This window comes from Marmota marmota, unplaced genomic scaffold (assembly GCF_001458135.2).
Source record: "Marmota marmota marmota unplaced genomic scaffold, marMar, whole genome shotgun sequence".
NCBI classification, from domain to species: domain Eukaryota; kingdom Metazoa; phylum Chordata; class Mammalia; order Rodentia; family Sciuridae; genus Marmota; species Marmota marmota.
In genome coordinates, this window is record NW_025999999.1 from 16,346,960 (window position 1) to 16,370,753 (window position 23,794).

Genomic DNA, 23,794 nt, shown 5'->3' on the forward strand with positions numbered 1-23,794 from the left:
CAAAATAAAGGTATTGTGTCCACCTACAACTAAAAAATAAATAAATAAATAAATAGTTGAACCTTGCCAGGCGAGGTGGTGCATCATGCCTGTAATCCCAGCAGTTCACAAGGCTGAGGCAGGAGGATCATGAGTTCAAAGCCAGTCTCAGCAAAAGTGGGGCACTAAGCAATTCAGTGAGACCCTGTCTCTAAATCAAATACAAAATAGGGCTGGGTATGTGGCTAAGTGGTCCACTGCCCCTGAGTTCAGTCCCCAGTACCAAAAAACAAAAGTTGAACTTTCTCTCCAGTTAGTCTTCCCCTAGGAAAGGGTTTCTTGTATTTGGATTCCTGCATAACAGTCTCAAATTTAGGAATGGGTGCTATTAATGCAGAAATTGATATTCAAAAATAAGACTCTGAAGCAATTTAGAATTAAAATTTTTGACTTGCCCTCAGTTTTCAGGAATGGCTGAAGCAACATTATGTTAAGTTTTCTGAGCTCCAAGTGACTGCAATCAGCAGTTTTGCTTTAAAAAAAAAATGAATAACTCACCAGTTTGGAGGTTAAGATACAGATAAATCCCATGTGATGCCATCCACATATATGCCAGATCTCCCAAATATGCCATATATAATTCATAAGTCCTTCTGTGCGGTACAGTACACAGTTGTGTGACTATGATGTTTTCGAATGAAGATGATTTTTTTCAATATTTCTTCAAAAATGCTGTTTTATACTATTAAAACCGAGAATAGAGGTGAGAAGGACCATAATATATTAAAGAAACACATTAATTGTGCCTAAAGGTGTTTGTTTTTTCTTGAAATGCCCACTTAGTTCCTAATTGATCAAAAGATGAAGGTTCCAGAGAGTCTTTCTTCTGACAGACTTGATTATGTAGGAGTTCCCTTCTAGAGAACTTGTTATTTTATAAACACATGCATATGCATAATATATTCTGCCCAACACTCCCACTTTCTGATCTGCACAGTACAATAGAGCATCCCATGGAGTCACAGAACAAAGAAAATCTTTACTCTGAAATTCTTTCCTTGAGCTGAATATGTCTTCTGCTTCAGAGAAAAAAACCCTAGCCTGCTTTGGTTCGCCTCTCCAACCCTCTGAAGGGAATTTTAGGTACCACCAGTGTGCTCCAGGAAAATAGTACATTTCTGTACTGGAGCTTAGGTTGATTTACTAGTGTGGAATCAAGTTTCATTCGAGATGTTTTACCTGTATCACTGCAGTTAGTTTCTACTTAGTATTTCACATGATTAATTCAAAGCTGAGAGAATTTTAATCACTTGCTATAATTGTTTAGCTCTTAAGTGGTGGAGTTAGGATTCGAACATGAGCTCTTCTGACTCCAGTGTGCTGACATTTCTGTTCAGCAGAACATAGACTCAAATTTGTACTAGCTGATGGATAGAAAATCACTCTACCCCATTCAAGGGAACTGAATTATCTTTTTCAGTCCACAATCGTCACCACTAAATTCGGTTCATTGTGGATTTATGGCATTCACTTCCTTACACAATACCATAAAATGAAAAGTAATAAAATGATATTTGTAACAATAATATGAGAAAGCATTGGGCTGAGGCTGTGGCTCAGTAGTAGAACCCTTGCCTGGCATGTGTGAGAGTGAGGCACTGGGTTCGATTCTCAGCACCACATATAAATAAATAAAATAAAAGTCTATCAACAACTATACACACACACACACACACACACACATTTATATTTTTGAAAGCATAGGGAAAAGAAAATACTGCTGTGCTCTCTGCCCAGTGTTTCCCAACTTGTCACCATAGAACCCTTTTTTTCACCTGTTTTTTTTTTAATATTTTTAGTTGTAGATGGATACAACACCTTTAACTAATTTATTTATTTTGTGCAGAGCTGAGGACAAAACCCAGTGCCTCACTCTACCATTGAGCCACAACCCCAGCCCTATTTTTTAATATCATATGAAATAGTTCAGCATTCTAAGACACTGTAATCTATGAACCACTTATTGATGAAATCCCACCATGTGTAACTTTGCCAGCCATGTCCATGTTGATCTTTTCTCTAAGTAAGTGGATCTCAGTTGGGGTGTTATTTTTCCCTAGGAGAACTGGTGAACCTTTATTGAACATTTTGGTTATTTCTGTGGTAAGTCAAGGACAATAGGCATCTGCAATATATTGTACAATCATTTACTACACAGTCCCTGGTCCTACACAGACTCTCAAATGTCCTGCTAGTCATTTACTTAGACAAACATTCTGTTTATACTTATGTGAGCCTCGTTTTCCATGTGAACACCAAGTATTTTTGACATGGTTTTAACATATTCTGATTTTTTTCAAGTATGTGATAATTGTGCAAAAGCAGGGTATATCTTTGTTTTTGTGTCTTTGTTTTTGTTGGGTTTTTTTTTGGGGGGGGTCCCCTGTGCTAGGGATGAAACCCAGAGTTGCTCTAACACTGAGCTATATTCCTAGCCCTTTTATTATTTAATTTGAGACAGAACCTCAAATTAAAAGTTACTCAGGCTGGCCTCAAATTTTCGATCCTCCTGCCTCAGCCCCCTGAATAACTGGGATTATAGGTGTGTGCCATCATGCCCAGCTGAGTATATTCTAAAAGAGTTGTTTACTGTTATAAAATAGGTAGGATTATGCTACAGTGACACATTAACCTACAAATCCTGGTGGCTTAACACTAGGATGTTTTTTGTTTCTTTATGTTAAAAATCCATTCTAGCATTGGCATAGACTCTGTTCAGTTACTCAGGGATCTGGACTGATAGAGCTGCACCATGGAGGTTATTGGCAGCCATCTCAGCCAGGGATAGACTGCATTTATTCTTATACGCTTTCACCCCAAAAATTAGGCACTTCACTTTTGACTACAGCCCAGTGGCTAGACCTAGACTCAGGGTTCCACTTGTAAGGGGACTGGGAAGGAAAGAGGGACAGAAGAAAATTTAGCAAGTACAATGTTCATGGTAGTACCATTTGCAGCATTCAAGTTGTCATTTCAATGCTCAGGTATTGATTTGTGTTATGATTTGAATGTGAGGTGTCCCCCAAAAGCTCATATGAGACAATGTAAGAAGGTCTGGAGGAGAAATTATTGGGTTATATCCTTAGCCTAATCAGTGAGTTAATCCCTAATGGGATTAACTGAAGTGGTAGGATATGGCTGGTGGAGGTAGGAATTGGGGCATGGCTTTGGGTATATATTTGTATCTGGAGAGTGGAATTTCTCTTTGCTTCCTGATCACCATGATGTGAGCAGCTTCCCTCTGCCACCCTCTCCTGCCATGATGTTCAGCGTCACCTAGAGGACTAAGACCTCTGAAACTATAAGCCCTTCATAAACTCTTCCTCCTCTATAATTGTGCTGGTTGAGTCCTTTAGTTGCAGGAGCAAAAAAGCTGACTAAAACAATTTGCATGTTGATTTTCCATTTGGGTACAAATATGTACCTACTTAGGTGTGTCTGTTGGTATATTTTTTCTTTATATTACATTTAAGGCATCATTTTGAATTTTTAAAAATTCTATACATTTGTAGATTTGGATTTCATTTTAACACAGCCAAGGGACATTGAGAAATACCTGTAATGTAAGGGGTCTAATAGAAATGAAAGCCACTTTCTGGGTCTTCAGCATCATCAGAATATATAGTAGATCCTGGGCTATATGACTTACAGAGAAATAGTAAGAAGAGAATGAGCTCTTGCTCACTGAGCACTCCCCATGTGCTAGGCCTTATTCATTCATCCTGCTTTAACCCTCACCAAAAACCCCCGAGGAAGCCTCTGAATTCTCCATTGTACACACGAGCACTGCCTTACTCGTTTAAGCATGTTGGGAAAGCTGTAGTTCCCATTTCTGCCCCACCTATGCCACATGTGAGTGTGAAGGGGACCCCGTATTACCTACCGAGAAAGATAATTGGTCTTCAGACATCGAAAGAGACAGCAGGCAAAACATAAGGGTTGGAACCAAGAGGATACTTAGGGAGCCTGAAAGGAAGTCGAGGAGGGGCTGGGGGAAAGGTCCATTGCCCCCAGTGGAAGACCTCTACCAGAGAAGACGGGCATTACACAGATGTGTTCCTGAGAGAGATACCCTGATTCCTTAGCCACACTTTAGCAAATGCCTCTCCCATCTTAACCACACTCAGATCCTCCATGGACTGGTGGATCATCTCTTTTGAGAACCTGATTGTCCATTTTGGGGTCGGTGTCCCAGCAGTAGCATGTGTTGCCCTGAAGGCACCCGCTCGCCTAGTGTTGACCAGACTCTGCGGTGCTATTTAATTCTTGTTTTGGATTGTGCCTTGAGTTTTAAGATGGACTCTCTGACAGGCATAAGCACTTTCACTTAGCAGTTTAATTAACTCAGAATTAGAAAATAGTTTTTTCCAGGCTTCCATTTTTAGTGGTGTTTCCAGCTACCTTTATTCCAGAGTGATGGGGTGTTTTTCCTCTTCTATTGAAAATAATTATGCAAGACGGGCCACTTAAAGATTTCCGTCGTGTCCTCACTTTTGTTCCTCAGTCTTATTTTCCCTCAGTCTTTATTGCTTGAGAAAATACTTCGGTGGCTTATGTTTGGGAATTGACTTTGTGGAATAGCAACGTTTTCCTTGCCTGTGGCAAGACCACATTGGTTCAAGGCTAAGGAACTAGACTGGTCCTACAGAGACCCTGTGGGTGACTCATCTCTTTTGAGAACCTGATTGTCCATTTTTGGGTCGGTGTCCCAGCAGTAGCATGTGTTGCCCTGAAGGCACCCCCTCGCCTAGTGTTGACCAGACTCTTCTGTGCTATTTAATTCTTGCTTTGGATTGTGCCTCGAGTTTTAAGTCACTTGATAATACAGATGGTTTTTACTCCAAAGTTTATCAGTATCATCCAAGTCCCTCCCAGACTCCTTACATACACACATGCGCACAACTATACACAGGTCTCATGTTTTCTTTCTTAAAACCTAAGTTGATCTGTCCTTTTCAAGAGTCTGCCACTTTTTTAGATTTATGTCCCTGTGACCAGGTAGCTTGGCAAGCTGTTTGTCTTCATCACTCAACATCTCCATTAGACAAGCTATTTTAAAACCTTCTATGTAATTATCTGTTTTGACTCTCACTCTTCCACATTCTTTTCTTTATTGTAAACTTTCTTATGACTTTTTTATATCCCTGCCATGTTTGAAAAGGCATTTAAGCCTTCTTATGCTCTTTTGTCTGCTTTTCATTAAGTTTGCCATCAACTCGCATCCCTGCCCATCGCCTCCCTCATAGTCTGACTGCTTTTTTATGCGGGATGCAGTGAACCCTAAATTGGGTGGTCAAGTTTTGTTCTGTCTTCCTTACCCTTTAAAATAGGCAGAGAAACATGGTGCATTGGAGAAGCTGAGTCTGCCAGTTGTTATTGCCCTGTTGCTGTGTGTGACTGTGAAGTGGAAAAGGCTGAGCTGGGGGCCTCATTCCTAATACCAGTCAATTTGGGGCAATAAATGATGAAACAATTCCTGCTTTCAGGCAGCTTTTGCTCTCATGCACCTAAATCCTATTAAAACAAGATGGAATGCTTAGGAATCTGAGGAAAAAGAGATCCTTCTTCCAGAGGCAAATGCAGCATGCATGGCTAACACAGCATTTCATGAACCATGAGCAATGAGCAGGATTATAAGAAGTGGAGATTGTTAGAGTCATTCAGACAGAAAACCACGTGAGAGAGTCTCAGAGGTGGCCAAGTGCAACCTGACTAAGAGTTATGTTCTCAGCCAGGGTTGGTTTTTCCTCCAGGGGACACTTAGTACTTGTCTGGAGATGGTTTTGGTTGTCACACTTGGGGGAGAGAAGCTGCTACTGGATCTTACTGGTAGAGCCCAAGAATGTTGCAATTCATCCTTGCATGCATGAGGCAGACCTTCTCATGCACCAGAGAACTATCTAGCCCAGAACTTCAGTGAGCACCAATGTTGAGAAACCCTGGACTGCAGCCTAGAAGGCATGCCAGAGAGAATTAGGAGAGAAGCCTGAAGGAGTACATAGATATAAATTCTGGAAGGTTCTGAGGGCTAGCTTAGAGCTTATATTTTTCTTGGTAAGCATTGCCAGAGTACTATTTTGGAATGAGTTTAAAAGGATTGAGTGATCAAGATGTATTGATGATTGGAGATATGACAGGAGGCTAGTTAGGAGGCTTTTGCACAAGTCTGTGTAAGAGGTTTCAACAAAGGGAGTGAACAAATATGAGAGCTATTTCAAAGTAGGATTTGAGAAAACCTGATGACTATTTTAAAATGAGAAACAATGAGGGTAAAAGGAAGATTCAAAATGAATTGATTTGTATCAGTCCCAAGAGACCCCTGTTGATTTGCCCACTCTTATTGTATGAGAAGTAACACATATAACTTTTTTTAATACCTACTGAATTTTAAGAGACTTGTGAGACCACCAGAGTGAAATATTGAGCATGTAACAGGAAATAGGGGATAAAGCCTGGAATAGGTTAATAGAGTAATCATAAGAACAGGGATAATATTTAAAAACCATGATAGTGCCAAACATGGTGACACACGCCTATAATCCCAGCAACTGGAGAGACTGAGGCAGGAAGATCACAAGTTCAAGGTCAGCCTTAGCAACTTAATAAGGCCCTAAACAACTTAATGAGACACTGTCTCAAAATAAAAAAAATAAGGGCTAGGGGTGTAGCTTAGTGGTTAAGTGCCTCTGGAATCAGTCTCCAATATTAAAAGGACAACAATAAAAAATTAAAATAAATTTTAAAAAAGAAAAAAGAAAAGTGCCTGTGATAGTGAGTGAGGATCTCAAAGTAAATTAGAAAAGCGAGGGAGGAAACACTAGTAAGAACATGAACTGCCAATAATTCTGGGGTGGGATGAGGCAGTGGCATCTGCAAGGGGGAGAGACATAAAGGATAGAAATGTTCTGCTTACAGTGGATTCTCCACACAAACTCATTTATGTAAGAGGTCAGGCCAGCCTTTCTCACTGCAAACATCTTCTCAATGTGATAAGGCCTTATGTAAGGGCATTTTATAGACCAAGGATCATGAGCTAATCAACTCATGTCTTAGATTTGTTTTTAATATCGATAATTTATATAAGGGTACACAATTACAATTAATATTACTTATATTATTATCTGTACCTATTGTCACTGCTAATTTTCTTATACCATGGGGCGATGTGTTGGGGTGGGGGGAGTCCCCTCATTTCAAATAGGTTACTAACTCCATGGATGGTAGAGACCATGTCTTTTGTTCTTTGAGGTTTTGCCACAGGGTATCATCACTGTAAACTGAATACTGGAGACCAATTCTTTTCTCCCAAAGTAAAGGAAAAAACAAGCAAGCAATACAAAGCAAAATAAACCAACCAACAAAAAAACAAGCTCACTCCGATTTACTGTCCTGGATATAGAATTTGGGGTGGGTCATTAACCAGAGAAAGCTTTTCACATTTCTTATTTATGGGAAGGCTGGTCCTGGAGGCACCTAGAGACCTCTATCAACTCACTGCATCTCAGGATAGTCTTAACCAAACAAATATGTTTAATTTAACTTAAAAAAAAAATGACCTGACTTTTTTGAGTACTTTCAATAGGAACATTAGAAATTGTTTAAGCCGAGCTTTTATTTGGTTTTGTTTTCTGTTTTCTCAAAGCAAAGCAACTTGGGGCTCACCAGATTTCAAAGCTGTTTTCTATTTTGAAACACTTCTTTCACAATGCTTATTCTCCCCCATCGAGGGAGCCATTGTCATGGGATGCACTTCGAGGAGACCTGGAGCTGTTCCTCCCTCCTTGGTGGCATCTGTGTTTCCAGGGCCTCTCTTAAGGCTTCCTTGCTGTGAATCAGCAGGAAGTCATCATTAGGACTGCTGTGTCCAAGTCTCTTTCCTTTTTCAGTATTTAATTCTCCGAAAAGATGAAATTATAAAGTAAGATGAAATTATAAATACATAATTACACCTTTATTTCCTTGTTGCACATTATATATAACATTAACATAGGTAATATAATTGGCCTAAAAGACCTAAGTAAATAAACTGAAATCTGAATGTTAGGATTAAGGAGTAAAAAGGGAACACTGGAAAATTTCCTGCATACAGTTGCTTTTGGGGCCCCATAGAAATGGTTTACTTGGCACACAACGCTCTGGAATTAATCAGATATGCAAGCATGTTTGGGGGGGACCCCTTACAGTCTCTACATATGTGAATCAAAGATGGGATTTGTTTGAATTACCCTATAGCCTCCATTGTTAAAATCAGAATTAAGGTCTTTGTTTGGCGAAGCATTAGGAGCAATCCTTGAGATTTCGAGGTCTGGTGCTGGCAGAGAGTTCTCAGTGCATTATGCTGTTTACCTAAGGGTTTTATTCAAAAAGCTCTCTGAACAGCTGGGCTGATTATTGAAAATGCCTCATAGTAACTTCTAGCCTAGGCTGATCGATATCGGTGCAAAGCTTTACATGGGAGGGAGCTATTTAAACATTGAGAGCCCCGGGGATAAAAGAGAATGAAAAAATAATGCTGGACAAATATGCTGAAATGTTCAAAAGAAGAGAGAAGTATCTTGTCTGGTATAGGGGAAAATTCCCAAACAAACAAACTAGAAATGTGTAACTTTATCTTATAATGGCATCCAAAAAGTTTAGTTCCTTTATCTTATAGCAACACTCTAAATATGTAGCTATTTTGTCCTTTAATAGCATCCTAAGTGCTGAACAGAAAGAGGAAAGACTAATCAAAAACACTAAAGATCAATTTTATTTTCATCATTTTGAAATGCAACTTTTTTTTTTTTTTTTTTAATTTTTTTTTTTTTTTTTTTTTTTTTTAAACATATTTATTTATTTATTTATTTATTTATTGGCAGACACAACATCTTTGTTGGTATGTGGTGCTGAGGATCGAACCCGGGCCGCACGCATGCCAGACGAGCGTGCTACCACTTGAGCCACATCCCCAGCCCTGAAATGCAACTTTTTATATAAAATTCCTTAAAATGCTTTTTAGTGATACTATAGAGAAACATTTAACTTTGTTATAAAGTAGACTGAACTCCTCTATTTCAAACCTTTTTCTTTCTCATGATCATTAGGAAAAAATCATAGCACCAATGTACTTTAACAGCCAAATGTAAGCAGAAAATTCCCATTCCTTTAATATTTTCTACTACAGAGATCTAACATAGAGATGTTAACATCGCCCTTCAGCTTAGTCTTAGTAAAATAGGTTGGTTTTCTTTATTTTTTATTTTTTTCATTTGTGTTTTTAAGCAGTTTGATGAAATAAACAGTATTAGATAGATTTTTGCATCCTCAAAACATGACATTGAGGCAAAAATATCAGCAATTAAAAGCCTGTTTGTCTCTACAAAATGGGAGAACAGAGACATACTCCAAAAAAGGAGGGGAAAACACTGAGTTTATCAAAGTGGAAACCTGTGTGAGAAACCCTGCATTTTGTTCTAGCCAAACAAACCCTGCATTTTTGTTCTAGAATATGAGAATTTCTTACTTTCACTGTGCACATGAACAACAGATAGAAAGTTCAGAAACACAAAGGCAATCAATATGAAAACTGTGAAAGTCTCTTAATTAATCAACTCACACAAACTCTCAAGTAAGAGGATTTTACAAGCATTTCAATTAAGGCTTTCCCTTTTTATTACCAAATTTCATTGGCAATGTAAAATGAGTAATCAAAGTTGACATGATTATAAAAAGTAAAATATTATTTAAATACTGAGCTTTTAGACTTATAGGAGCCTTTGATATTCTGATGTTTATTCTTTTGATGAATCACATAGACAATTACTAATTGGATAGTTATTCTGTAACAGTGATGTTTTCAAAAATCTCAAAATGGGTAGGTCTTTGAACATGTTTGTATTTCCCTCCTCATGTTAGCATCATCATTTTAGCATACTCAGACCTAGAAGCTTCTCATGACTGAACTGTTAATGAAATTTAACAACAATCCATGTGCCAGGAACTGCCTTATGCATTGAAATGTTTAAGAACTGACATTTTGTAACTTTTTGACACATAAGAGCCCCAGAACAGCCTGAAAAAATAATCAACTTAGTTTTTGAAGGCCTGACAAAAATTCCATTTACCTATGAATTAATATTGGAATATAAGAAGCTTTTTGACATTGAAAACATTTGTAGGGAATATAGAGAATTTTATTAAAATACAAAGGTCATCTTAGTATTAACAGAATGTTTTTGCCATTAAGATAAATGTTTATTTGAAATCTTCATTGACTCTCAGGCCCTATACCTGAAAAATATAAGCATATGGCTTATGCTAGTGTTTTGCTTTGAAAACAAAAATAAACCAGGAGATAAAATATCATTTCATAACTATGACTCACTTATAACAGTAGAAAAGTAATTTAACTTCTTTGTACAGCTTTTCTTCACCATGCAATTAGGAATGAGCCTTGCCTTCCACCTTCTGTTGGGGACTTTGAAGAGTAATGATCCAAGGCCATTTGGGATTAAAATTAAAAGATGAAATTATTTTTCTTTACTCAAAGAATTAAGTTGATAGAATTAAGTTGACAGAATATGAGAATGTCTTCTAAATAATTTTTAAATGTTCATTTTAAAATTCAACATATTAAAATCTGTTTTGTGTCTATATTGCAAAAATACTACAGACATGCTAGAGATGTTATATTCAAACAGCAGTATCTATCAATGCAATTAAAATATTATCTGCCTGTGAAGCATAAAATCTTACTATTTTAGGAACAAAACATGGAGGTTAAAAAAAAAAAAAAAAGGAGAAACTGCCCAATTTATGAGAAACGACAGCATTCAGGCTTTGAATCCAACCAAAGTCCTATGTTGCCCATAGCTTTCCCCTTCCTCCTCCTCCTCCGCCCTCTACTTCTAATGGAGACTGTGTGGACCAGCTCATTGGGGGATCAGACTGTTCAGAGCCTGGAGGTGAGTAAGGAGGATCTCATCACTTCAAGAAAAACAAACAGCAGCAACAAAAACCAAAAAAAAAAAAGTCAGCTTCTATAGATAAATATTTAAGTGGATCAGGTTGTCCCACTTTGTAAGTGATTTGTTCGCCTTTATTAGTCCCTGAAATGATATAGACATGTACTGTGTTAAGGGCTTCAGTGTTGATTCCCAATAGAAAAATATAGCTAAAGCATTTTAATACTGGCCTATCGTTTGGCAACTATTGAATTAGGCAGGTGTTGTTTTATTTAAAGAGAATCAGTATTCTTTTGTGTATGAGAGAGTAGTAGCCCTGAGGGTAGTCTGAATGCAAAATACAGGGCTCAGTCCAGAAACAGAGCTTGGCGGCATCGATTGTCTGGGTTCCAGAAAGATGTTGACAAACACTGATTTAGCATCCTAATTACTCAAGATGAAGGAATGAGTTGCCATTTCTAGCAACAGTGAAATCAGGCATTTTATGGTTGGCTGTTTTTATACAACTTCAAAGTATAGTAAATATTGCCCTGTTGTCTTGTGACTATTACAGAAAAAGCAATAGTTTTTTTTTCAAGGTGATCATCCTAAAGGGGGGTTGGGCAGCAGTGGGGGCGGAGATGGCAGAAGTCACGGATTCTCTCCAGTTGGAAAAAGCAGTATCTGAGTCGGCTTGTTGAGCTGTCAGTTGGGCACTTCAGGCTTTCTCTCTGATCATGCACTTCGAAAGCCTTTGCAACTCTCCTTCCAGTCCTCCTGCAGGCTCCTGTGATCCCACATGTCCCACTTTACCTCCCTACTACCCCATTCCTCCAACATGCCAAGCTTGCTGTTGATAAGAGAAAAATACGAATAACCACTTTCTTATTTTGTCCAATGCAGAAAGATTGAGGACCCCTACCAGGGCTGAAAATAGGGGATTTGGAGGGACTGCAGAGGCCATAGCAAAGGACCAGGTGATGATGTGCATGATGATATGGGCTCAGGAGGGGAGCTGGTCCTATCAAGGAGTAGAGCCGCAATGTAGGTGGTGTGGACACAGTCCTGTGCAGAAATTTCCAGCAGCATTTGGCAAGGACCTCAACCTCACCACCAAAGCCCCACATACAGATTGTCACTCTTAAATGTCTTCTGTATCCATCTTCTGCAGTAGCCCTGTCCCCTCTAGATGCACTTTCTGCCTTCGCTAATTACACATTTTCAGTGAGACTACTAGATTTGCCCCGTGCCCGGTTGTATTTTCATTCTGCCCAAAGTGCTTACTTTTACAAACCACATTTGGCCTGTGTTAGTCCACTGTGTAACTCACATTGAGTGTTCAGTCTGCAGGCCACCTCCTGCACTTGCACACAAATAGGCAACAAAAAGGGGAACTGCACTAGCTTCTGTGAGTGACCTTCAGGACTTGGATGCCACTGAGCATAAATTGGTAGCACAATATTAACATAGAAAGATTCTCAAATAACCAAGACCAGTCTTTGAGCGCAAGTTAACATGTATTGCATTTAAAACATAATAAATGCAGTATTCATAAACTTATATGTGCCTTGTGACTTTCGTGTCAGCAGGGTTTCTGTAGGCCTCTATTTATGTCAAATAAACTTCAAATATTCCAGAATGTAGACCACATCTGGCCTCATTTTTGAAGTGTCCCTCTAGGAACATTTCTAAAATAGTAGATTGTTCCAGTTTTTTTCCTAATGAGGAAAATCCATGTGTTCTGTGATTATTAATAATAATGGCTTCAGATAAATTATTGACTGGTTGCAATGGAATGTACTTTCCAGCAGCTGAGGAGCTCCTTGCAAAATGTCCAGGTTGTGTTCCTCTGACATCCCTACTCCATCAGTGCCATCATTATCACCATCCCAGGCAGAGTTGCTTAAGGGCCAACAAGGAAAAGGTGGGACAGATGTGAAAAATTCATGGCTCAGGATTACAGTAACATTTAATAAAAATTTTAAAAGGAGTTGACAATTCTTATGTTTTTTAATTTATGAAATCCGGAACTCTTAAAACTAAATCTTGGATTCACAGAATTCAGCATATCAGCACATACACACACCCTCACAAATATACTCTATGCATGTGTGTGTGTGTGTGTGTGCACCAGATGACTACCATCTATGAGGCTTCATGTTTAGGGAGATTAATAAGACATCTCCTGCTTTGGAGGAGTTGTTACAGTCTAATGGGGAAGGCACACATGAGGCCTGTCAGTCACTTTTTAGTAGACAGACATGGTATACACAGTACTAGGCACTCTGATAGGCTCTGGGAAATAGAAGGAAGAAGAAAACACCAGGCTGGGGAGATGTGCCCCCAGTGGTGATACACATGATGAATAGATCTGAGTCCAAGGGAGAGAGAAACGTTGCCCTCAGAGCTGACCATGAAAGGCTTCCAGGCGGTAATAACACTGAAACTGTATTTAAATGCATTTTCCCTTCACATGATACTCTGAGCATGTTTCCTATTTCAATTGTATTAAATTTTGAAACATATAAGTCAGTGATCATTTATGATTTTTGAATGTCTTGTGATTTTATAAGTAAATCTTTAAAATTCCAGCTCTACTGAAAATAATCCAAGACCATTTACCATGACTTAAAGTATTCATAAAGCAAGGTGATTATTACTCTTGAGACCATTGTACAAAGCCCTGAAGTGTGTTAGACATAAGCCAGAAACCTCTCTCCTTTGTTATATCTTATGAGTCTTTTAGATTAAAAAAAAAATGTCTATCTTTTTTGCTATTCTTGTTCTATGTTCGATAACTTGAAAAATAGAATGTTATGTACACAATCTAAAAGGAGGATTATTGAGAAATTCTCTTTCTGTATTACATATGCTGCCAAAGACTTAGAAAATCCAGAGGAAAACAGACAAAAATGCTTTGCTTATTAGTGCACACACCTCCATTTTCCTAAAGTTGCATAACTAACTGAATTAGGGAACAGCTGTAAACATCACAACACTATTGACATTGAACATTGCATAGCAAGAAAGAAAAGGATATATGTATTTTTTCCATTTGCTATTTCAATAGTCTAAGTCGCAGTGGCAAATGAAAATACAATTGAATCTCAAGTGAATGGCCAGGAACACCGTATATTTTATGAAATATGGCAGCATAATGAGTAGGAGGTAAAAAAAAAAATGTCCTGGCTTTCAAGTCCTGATGGTTGTGATGTGATTGAATCATAGTGCATTCTGTTTGATGTCTCGGCTTTGCTATTCAGATGCACTGCAAAGTGTGTGCATCATCCTCTCTGCAAAAGTGCACCTGGCAACCCGGCACGGATGGAGTTTGTTTTTCCTGCACCTGCAAGGAACATATATATTCAGAGTAGAATTTAAGTCAGGGTATTTTAATTCTCCTAATTGTGATAGTTTCCCCACACAGGGAAAACTGTAAGCAGGTACAAAAGAAACTGCATAGGATTTGAAGGAATTTGACAATTTTGTTGTAGTTCCTAGCCTGGCAGGTGGTAATAATGCCTATGCCAGCACTGTCAAAATATGAAAATTAAAGTGACGATGGGTTTTAATGAAATCCATTTGACAAATATAATTAAGGTGTTTTAATATGAAGTCCTGTAATAAAGACTACCGGTGGACTCCCTGAGGTCCTGACTAATTGTGTAGATTGCTTTTAAGCTTTGAATAGTTTTATTGGATAATGAACTGTTAAGAAGTGTTAGATCTTTCTTAAGCAGAATTTGGTTTGAAAAAGAAGAGGAGAGACAGGCCTGAGGTGTGGCATTTTAAACATAATTAGAGGAGAGATTTAAGTTAACATCTTTGATCTTGCTGTCAGTTTTTGATTAGAGCTGTAAATGCTTTAATCAAGTGTAGTGTAGTCATTACATTTCTAACTGTTTTTTAAACTGCGAAATTACTGAGACATTGACATCAATTTTAACACATTCTGAAAATTTGCAGCAGAATTGGGTTTCTCTCCCAACTGTTTTGCACTAGAATATCAAATTATACTGATTTTCCAACCTTCAACACAACGACAAAATTAAACTGTGGTAAGGAATGGTTTTGCTTCCATCACAGTCAGACATGGCCACAAAGCAGAACAATTACTTGATATTTGTTGTGCTTTCTAGGAATGAGTTGGCAGCACTCCTGCGAACCTGTTCTCTTAAAATGTATAGATGAGGAAGTAACCTCAAACAATTCAATCAAATGCATTCTGTAATAAATGTTTTTAACTTCCACTTTTCAAAGAACCATTGTTTGTCTTACAGCCAGCTATGATCCTCTGATGTCATATTTGGTTTTATATTCCTGTCCTGGTGCATAGTAAGCATTCAGTAAATATTGGTTGAATGAATAAGGAATCGGTTTACCATGGCTAAGTGCATACCTTGCTTGAATTCTTTTCCCAGAATTCAATGAGATTATAAATAAGTGAACTATGGGGGAAAAGCACATTTGTCTTCTCCTTTGCCACCTGTCTTAACCCTGTTACTCATTATAGGATATAAATGGGTATGTATTTGGTATTTCTGACTGCTTTCAGATAGCATCACTAAAATGATATATAGGATTCTTCTTGGTAGAGATCAGCCTCCCTGGCGTTTCAACTACGACTGCAGAAGTGCGGGGGCTATTTTAAGGAGCCATGCCCCAGGGCCATCATTGACTAATAAGAAGGTGTCCACACTAATTACATGGTCTTGAACTACCTGCTTGTGTATTGTTTGATATATAGGATATAAAATGAGGAGTTAGGAAGTCTGGATTCTAATCCACACTCTTCCAGATATGCCATTTAGAAAAACCCCTTTTCTCCATATGACCTAATCCAAGTGAAATAAATAACTTCTGAATCCCTCCCAATTCTAGAATTCTATTGATACATGCCTAGCCCTCTAAATAAGTCTCTCTATGACCTTCACCCTTTAGACTTTCTCGCTTTTCGTGTTATGCCTCTTTTACTTTTGTTTATTTACATTTCTACTTTTTATCAATCGATATTTCCACCGTCCATCCATCCAGGAAGTATTTATTATATTATGTGCCAGGCATTAGGTGTAAAAGAAACAACAACAAGTAGCAATATACTGCTTTTTTTTGGTTAACTGATGCCAAAGTATTGCCAGGGGTGGGGAGTTGTCTTCTTGCCGTTTACTTTGATTTATGTGTCACTTGATAGATGTATGTTTGTAACTGGGAGTAGCTGGATCAGATGCCTTTCAATATTGTTACCAGTAAATTTTGCTAGAAGAAGAAGAAATGGAAAGGAAAAGAAAGAAAACCAACTAGGAAGCATTGTTTCTTCACTTTGTCTTGTAAGATTTGAAAAGAAAGGTGGGCCCACAGTAGTGTATCAGCCATAGGTTGTCAGTAGACACTGAGGTTTTATTTATTTACTTATTTTAATATTTATTTATTTTTTTAGTTATAGGTGAACACAATATCTTTATTTCATTTTTATATGGTGCTGAGGTTTAAACCCAGTGCCTCCTATGTGTTAGGCGAGCACTTTACCAGTGAGCCACAACCCCAGCCCCAGACACTGAGGTTTCAAATTATATCAAAAGATGTCAACATCATTGTGAAGCAGATTCACATGAGTGTGGGGGCAGGAAGCTTGGGTGGGGGTCAGGAAATGTGCCTTCTTAGTGGCTAGCAAGGATGATGAGAAATTTTATGAAAAGGACTGTGTTATTACATTAGCTGATCTGGCAGTGACATATTCTTGTGTGCACTGTGAGGTGTTTCATGCTTTCTCCTGCTGGTGGTGATTTTCATGTCACTCTATCCCACTTGGGTCTGAGCTGCTAGATGTTGGGACACACTTTTTTCTTTATTATATCCTCATAGCTCCTCCACATGGCTCTCAAAAATTATTTTATTGACTTGAATTCTAATCCTACCTATGACCTAAATTTTGCCTTCATGGGCAGATTGCTTAAACTTTGGGGGAGGATTCATTCTCCTTGGGAATTTCTAAGAGGGAAAAAATAGGTAAAGAATCCATAGGATTCTTTCTTGAAAGTGACTTCAAAACTTTTCTTTTACTTCTATGGGCATATTATAAACTGCTGAATTCTCCAGGCCACCCCAAAAATGAAATAAAGATTTTTCCATCAGGACCATGGCAATTCTCACTTTCAGAATAATTGTTCAGTGCTTTGAGATCGTGATGAAAGACCTGTAGAGTGGGGAGGGATTGTGCAGGCGTGATCCTCTGAATCCATAGATATAATCAGAGTCAGTCTGCTTATAAAATCATCAACACACCATTTCCCACTGTACTAGGTGTTCTTTTGAAGTCTGTCATACCAAGCTCCGACCTCATTTCTCAAGATGTATCCACATTTTCTAAATGGGAAATTTTGGCAAAAGGAAAACTGCCCCAACATGTAAAATGTGTTTGAATGTTGCCTTCCATTTAATACTTCAGGACATCATTAAGGTAATATATGATGTATATATCATATAGCATTAACTGACATTTCATTAAAGTTGTCAAGACTAAAAGTGGGCTTCCCCTCATCTATATGTAGATATGTATATCACCGGTGTACAGTGTATAAGATCTCACTTAGAAATTTTCTTTGTCAGATAATTACATGTTGTTTTTGCATTGATTTAAAAGGGAATATTGAGATTACACATTAGTTACATGTTTGAGTTATTTGGAAGCTTCTTATGAAAAAGCTAAAAGGATTTTCCTTCTCCATTAAAACAAGACACAGAGTAAAAATTTGAGAAATGAAAATCAACTTGAACAATATTTATTTTTATTCCATCTTGCTCTCTCTTGCTCTCACTAAGGAATGAAAGTTAATGGTTTGTGCCAAAGCCTACCTCCATGAAACTAGAGAATTTCTGAAACTTGTCAGAAGATGCTATTTATTATATTCAGTGGCAGTCCTAGGACATGGTGTGCTTCTTTGTTACTGATAGCTTCATTGTCATATTTCTGAGAACAGTTCTGGTACCACTAAATTCTGAAATGAGTATCAACCATTATAAATACATTAAATCATCTTTAGGGTAAACCAGCATTGAAATCCGTGAATACATAGCACATGATTCAAAAATAGTTATTTTCCTATGGTACTAAAAATGCAAGAATAATTTTAATGCATTTTGTCTTATTTCCCATTTTTAAAGATTTGGGGTTTTTTGTTGTTGTTGTTGTTGTTGTTGTTTTGTTTTTGGTAGGGGCCTTAAACATTCTATCTACTCAGCAGTCTTTTTTTAAATTATTATTATTATTTCAGTACTGTGAGGCTTCAACTTTGTAACACAGTTTTTTTTAAATGTGGCATTTTTGCTTTCGAACATAAGTTTAGCAGGAGATAAAAATTTCTAAATAGGTGACTTAATTAACAATTCCTGGGCCTGGGTGAAATGTGTAGTAAGTGAATTTGAGTTTGTCAGTGGGTATAAGATATACCTACTACATAATTTGTTTAATCATCTATTAAGACTTTGGGGTTTCTGGTTTTATTTGCTGTATATGTGAAATATTTTATTTTATTTTATTTTTGTCTAGTTGAGTGGGGTTTTTTCCCTCCCGTTAAGGCTTCAGTCACTTTTCCTGAACCCGAAGAGGAGAATGGGATTTGCCAGTGATAAATGGGGAAGTTGACTAGCTAACTAATAAAGATTTGTCTTAATCAAGTATGATTTGTCAGAACAGGAGCGCATTGGGGTCAGGGCGCACGCAATGAATTATACAGCATTCACAGGAGGAAAGGACCCGGCAAGAGACCTCATAAATATGCTGCCATTACCCACTGCTAATTCGTATTCAAAGAGTGCTCCACACAGCCGGTTTCTAGGTTGCTGAGCTGTTCACCAGCTTCCTGAGCTTTCTGTTTGTGTGAAAAAAGAAGTTTCGTTCTATTTTGTTATCATCTGGATCCTCAAGCTGTATCAGTCCTGCAAACTGAATTGGCATCAATAATTTGAAGTGTGGCTTATTATATCATGTATAATATTAATTTAATGCCTACTATGGACTCTGCAACATGCTAGACACAATGGGGAACCTACAGATATATGAGACACATTCTCTGCTTGAGGAGGTTTCAGATGATTTCTTATGATCTCTTCAAGTGTTATCTCCATAAATTCAAATATGGCTGCAATAGGAAAGACCATCTGCCTCTACACAGAATATGTCCTCCCAGTAAAGAGTTCTCAGATTAAATTGCCTCTTGCTGTTTACTGAAGTTTGACTTACATTAAATACATAGAAGGTATTTTCTTGTGTTTCTGCTAGTCCTGACTTTCTAACCTATGATTCATATTATTCTCATTGGTTTATATGAATCATTGCTTTGATAAGTTAAATAACTCTTTTTCCCAGTTTTTCTTTTGTAAATTATTTCTTTGATTTGAAGAGGTTATTATTTTTCTTTCTCCAGTTGAGCAATGTGAAGTACTACCCGTGGCTGAACCAACATTCAAGGCGTGTTCTGTATTCCTCCACTGAGCTGAGGTGGTGTCCTTATTGGCTCCAGAAAGTTAGCATGGGGAAGCAGTCCTGTCATCAGAGTTTCCTTTTTGCTTAAGTGTTCTAATAGATGGTTTAGGGATGAGAGTTTAGTTATGACAGAATAGTTCGTAATATCTTAATGTCTTAATTAGATAGAAAAGATACTGGTTTCATCTCTGTTAATGGAGTAGCCACCCTCGGAGTTGATGAACCCTGTCCCTTTTAGGTTAAACTGATAGACATGTTAAAATAATAATGATGCTAACTTTAAAAAACTGAGCCCACACTAATTGTATATCTAAGAGGATGCTGTAGTTCAGATGTTGAATGTCCCCAAAGGCCATTGTGTTAAAGGTTTGGTCACTAGGGAGGTGGCCTTTAGGAGGTGGAACCTTATAGGAGGGCCTTAGGTCATTGGGAGTGTGCCCCTCAAAGGACTGTGGAGCTGGGGCCTCTTCCTCTTTTACTTCCAGGCCATGAGCTGAGTATTTTGCTCCATTGTGCACTCTCTGCCATTGCTAATACAGCAGCCCCTCCAGAGACTTAAAAAAACACATGTCCCTGATTGTGAACTGAAACCTCCAAAACAGTTAGGGAAAATAAGCCTTTTCTCTTTATAAAGTAATTATCTCAGGTATTCCATTATAGTGACAGTGAGAGGAGTAGGACAGAGGAAGTGAATGGACTTTGAACAGCAAGTTGCCTTCCTACTTCCAAGGATGGACCTTCCAGGAAAGAAAAGGTTGAAATAGAAAGTTAAGAAATTCCACTTTATTCATTTCTACTTTATCACAGGAAAATTTTTAGCCATTGGGCTATTGTCTGTCATATTATCTGAAACTTCTCTAGGACATCGGCCTTGGCCAGGAACAGGGAAGGAGCACAGTCCTCTATTGGTCTCTTACCATTTAGAAATTGCCATGACAACTGACAGGATGTTTACAGAGGAGCGTTAGCAAAATGTCAAGAATTCTATAGTGATGGGGTATCTTTACTTCAGGTGAAAAAGAAATACAACTCTGGAAATCAAAAGCAAGGTAAAGGGGCTCAGATATGGTTGGGTCAATGCTTAGTTAGAACAGTATCTGAACTTCAGTGTAGACAAACCCTCAGTGAAATCAAAGCCTGCCACCCACATTGACCATGAAGATATTCACTAGGTGGTGCAGCCAGGGTGAGTGAAAGCAGAGCAGAGCAGCACTGCAGATCTCAGAAATGACCATTACGTGCTTGTCATTGGGCAGTTATTCCTTGTCTCAGTGAGTATGCTGTTGGTGCAGGTCGCAGAAAATGCTTGACAGAGAACTGGGTGCTCTAAAACCGAAGCTAGAGAACAGAGGTGGGAAAATAGGCCAACTGGGCTTGGGAGGTGGGTGACGATGTGTGAGTGTCTCGGGCCTTAGAAAACTCACCTTGCTTCTCTTTCTTCCAACTAGAAGGGAATTATTTCTTATTTTTTTCATTTTTGCTTGTACTTCTGTCCTTGTAATTGATTTATAACACTTAAGAAGACATAAAAGTCCTAGCTTCCTCTTTTGTTAGTGTTTGTCCAAAGAGTAGCTCCAAATTGCTAAGCCAGAATGCCCATGATATTGGGCATTGGTGAGAACTTAGAACACGCCAGTGGCCAAAACATCTGCTTGGGGATCAGATTTGGGTTTAGAATACTGGCCAACTTTGGGCAAATCACTTAATCTTTCATGAACCTCATATTCCTTGTATTAAATTGAGATTAATAATAATTTATTTAATATGGTGGTTGTGAATATTCAATGCAATGTCCATTAAGTACTTAGCATAGTGACTGGCATAAAATGAAGCAATCAATAAATCAGAGCCAAAAATTATTTAAAAATATATAAATAAATACAATTTAAAAAAACACTTTCCCTGGAGGGAAACATTCATGGCGTTATTTTATACAGAGCCTGTAAGCAATAAGCTTTTGTTGCATATACATTGAATGAATGAACTCATTTTTTCATCCCCAAGGGTTTAAACCTGCATGCCTTTTTCCCCTACAAAAAGTCCCATCCCAGCTTGTTAATACTTTTATGCAGAAGTTTGGTAAAAGACTCAATTTTAGTGATTCCCTAATAGAGCCTATTCAGATATAATTAAAAATTCTTAGAATTATGCTAATAAGTTCAATATAGAGCATTGCTGATGAAGTCTAATAAATTCTCTATTGTATTTAGAAACAATAGTGGCTTTGTTTTATTCTGTATTTTAGAAACTCCCAATGCCATAGTGCTTGCTGAGAAAGGCAAACAATAGTAATATCTTTTTGGAGTTTTACTAAAAGAAGTCTGTAAGTGCATATTTGCTTATGTACTGTCCTTCTAAGGTCACACTGATATTTCAATTTACAAAGCTGAATAATTCTTTAAAGTGCTTCACCTGACATTGACCAGAAGTTCCCATCTGATGAGCTAGATTGTCAAAATCCATATTTATTTAGCCTTTTCTTTAATATCTTAAGAATAGCATGAATATTAGGAAATCTATAGCTCCTTTTTTTAAGGAGGACAATAATTTAGGCTCAGTTTGGATCTCTCACCTCCAAAAATCTCAGATTTAGAAATAATACTAAAGTCACATCACCCTAAAACTCTACCAAAATATAGCATAAAGTCATCCGTTCTTTTTTAATATTATTTTCTCCATTTGTTCTCGAGGGTTTTGTTAATTTCTACTTCTCAAAGTTTCATTGTCTGAAACATAAGGTTCTCTATTTTTGAGTTATTTAGGAATAAAAGGTCTTCATCTTTTCGTCTTATGATATAGCATAAATTCCCTTAGATTTTAGTATTATTTGGCTTGCATGTGTGTTTCAGAGTGAATAAAACTTTATTTACAAAAACAGACTGCTGGTTGGATTTGGTTTCACAGTCTTACTTTGTCAGCAGAACACTGGTTCTCAAAGCCTAGTCCCAGGGAACCACCACCACCAGCAGCAACAGCAGCAGCAGCAGCATCTGCTACTTGATAGAAATGCAACTTCTTGGGTCTCACCTCAGACCTACCGGATTAGAAATGTGAGTGTAGGGCCCAGCAATCTGTGTTTTAACTATCTGGCCTGCTTTTGTTTCTTGGTTAACCTATGCACCACCTACTTCTATAGTCTTGAAATATCTTGTAATAGAATATCAGGGTGGTCTATCAAGAACAGGGGAAAAAAATTAACCTAGCACCAAAGACAGAAGCCAATAAGTAAGAAGAGGGGTGTGTGAATATGTGTATGTATGTGCACATGTGTGCGTGGGGAGGAGTGGTGATGGGAGGTGTTTGAAGAGCTCCTAAAGAAATACTTTATTAATCAAGATGCAGATTCACCTGGGACTTCCTAGGATTCAGGCCAAAGAAAAATATATGTGTATTACATGGATTACATTGTTCTGTAATTCATATGAATTATTCCCCGTACTGTCAAAATTTTTTTTTTTAATTAGGAAGGGGAAGAAGTGTGATGGAAGCCTTTGGCTAGAATGAACTAAGAGATGTGATGAATGCTTCAAATCAGCTTGACTAAAATAGCATAGAAACACTTCTTGCATACAAAGGCCCAGCATTAGAGGGATAAAGTTCTGCGTCAAAGTCAAGTATGTGGACCTAGAGAATGTAGAGGAATGGAGGTCAGTGGTCCAGGACAAGGTTCTTCACATGACTTAAGAAAAAGTGTGAGTACATGAGGTGGACCCCACCGCTAGGGATTCTATTAGCCAGGCTACAATAAAGTCTTTTTGAATTATTCTTGTGCGTTCATTCTACCAATTGAGAATCTTTGCCATAGACTGTGATCAAATTTCAGTCCCTCACTCATACTTTTTAAGCAAATAAGTGCAGAAAATTCAAGAATAGAAACACTACTTGGAAACAGAAAAGTGAAGGATTGACGAAATTATCAATTGTCAAGTTTCTGTTGTCAATTGAAAAAATTACCCCAGTGCTGCAGATCGAGGATGGCAAATAGGTCTTATCCACTGTGCTGACTCTGGTCAATTGGAGTTGATTGCCTAGAGCATTTCAAGGAGAGGGTCTGTTGCAAGACATGTTCTGGGCTCTGTGATGAATTAGTAGTTAGTGTCTGAGAGCTGCTTTGTATTAATCGTGGTGGCATATATGGCACATTATCTGTTGACCTTGGTGCTGGGCTTAGATAAGTACATAGAAGAAATGACATTTTATTGGGAAATTAAAGAAACAGACATATGCCTCTGAATTTTTTCCCCAAACTTTAATCATTTCTCTAATTTCTTAAGCCACCCTTAATGTCAGTCTTCTCACTTCCTTAATTATATCCTTTTGTCTTCAACAGATGTCCTGCCTACTGTTCCTT

At 37.9% G+C, this 23,794-nt stretch overlaps 1 protein-coding gene and 1 long non-coding RNA gene across 7 annotated transcripts in view; both read left to right on the top strand.

Moving 5' to 3' along the window:
- Vti1a (vesicle transport through interaction with t-SNAREs 1A) overlaps positions 1-23,794 on the top strand; it is a 342,770-nt gene that overhangs the window by 161,392 nt on the left and 157,584 nt on the right. The window lies entirely within an intron of this gene.
- LOC125617992 lies at positions 3,356-8,817 on the top strand. Its single transcript, XR_007349197.1, has 2 exons — positions 3,356-6,203; positions 6,263-8,817. It is a non-coding gene; the product is annotated as an uncharacterized LOC125617992 (long non-coding RNA).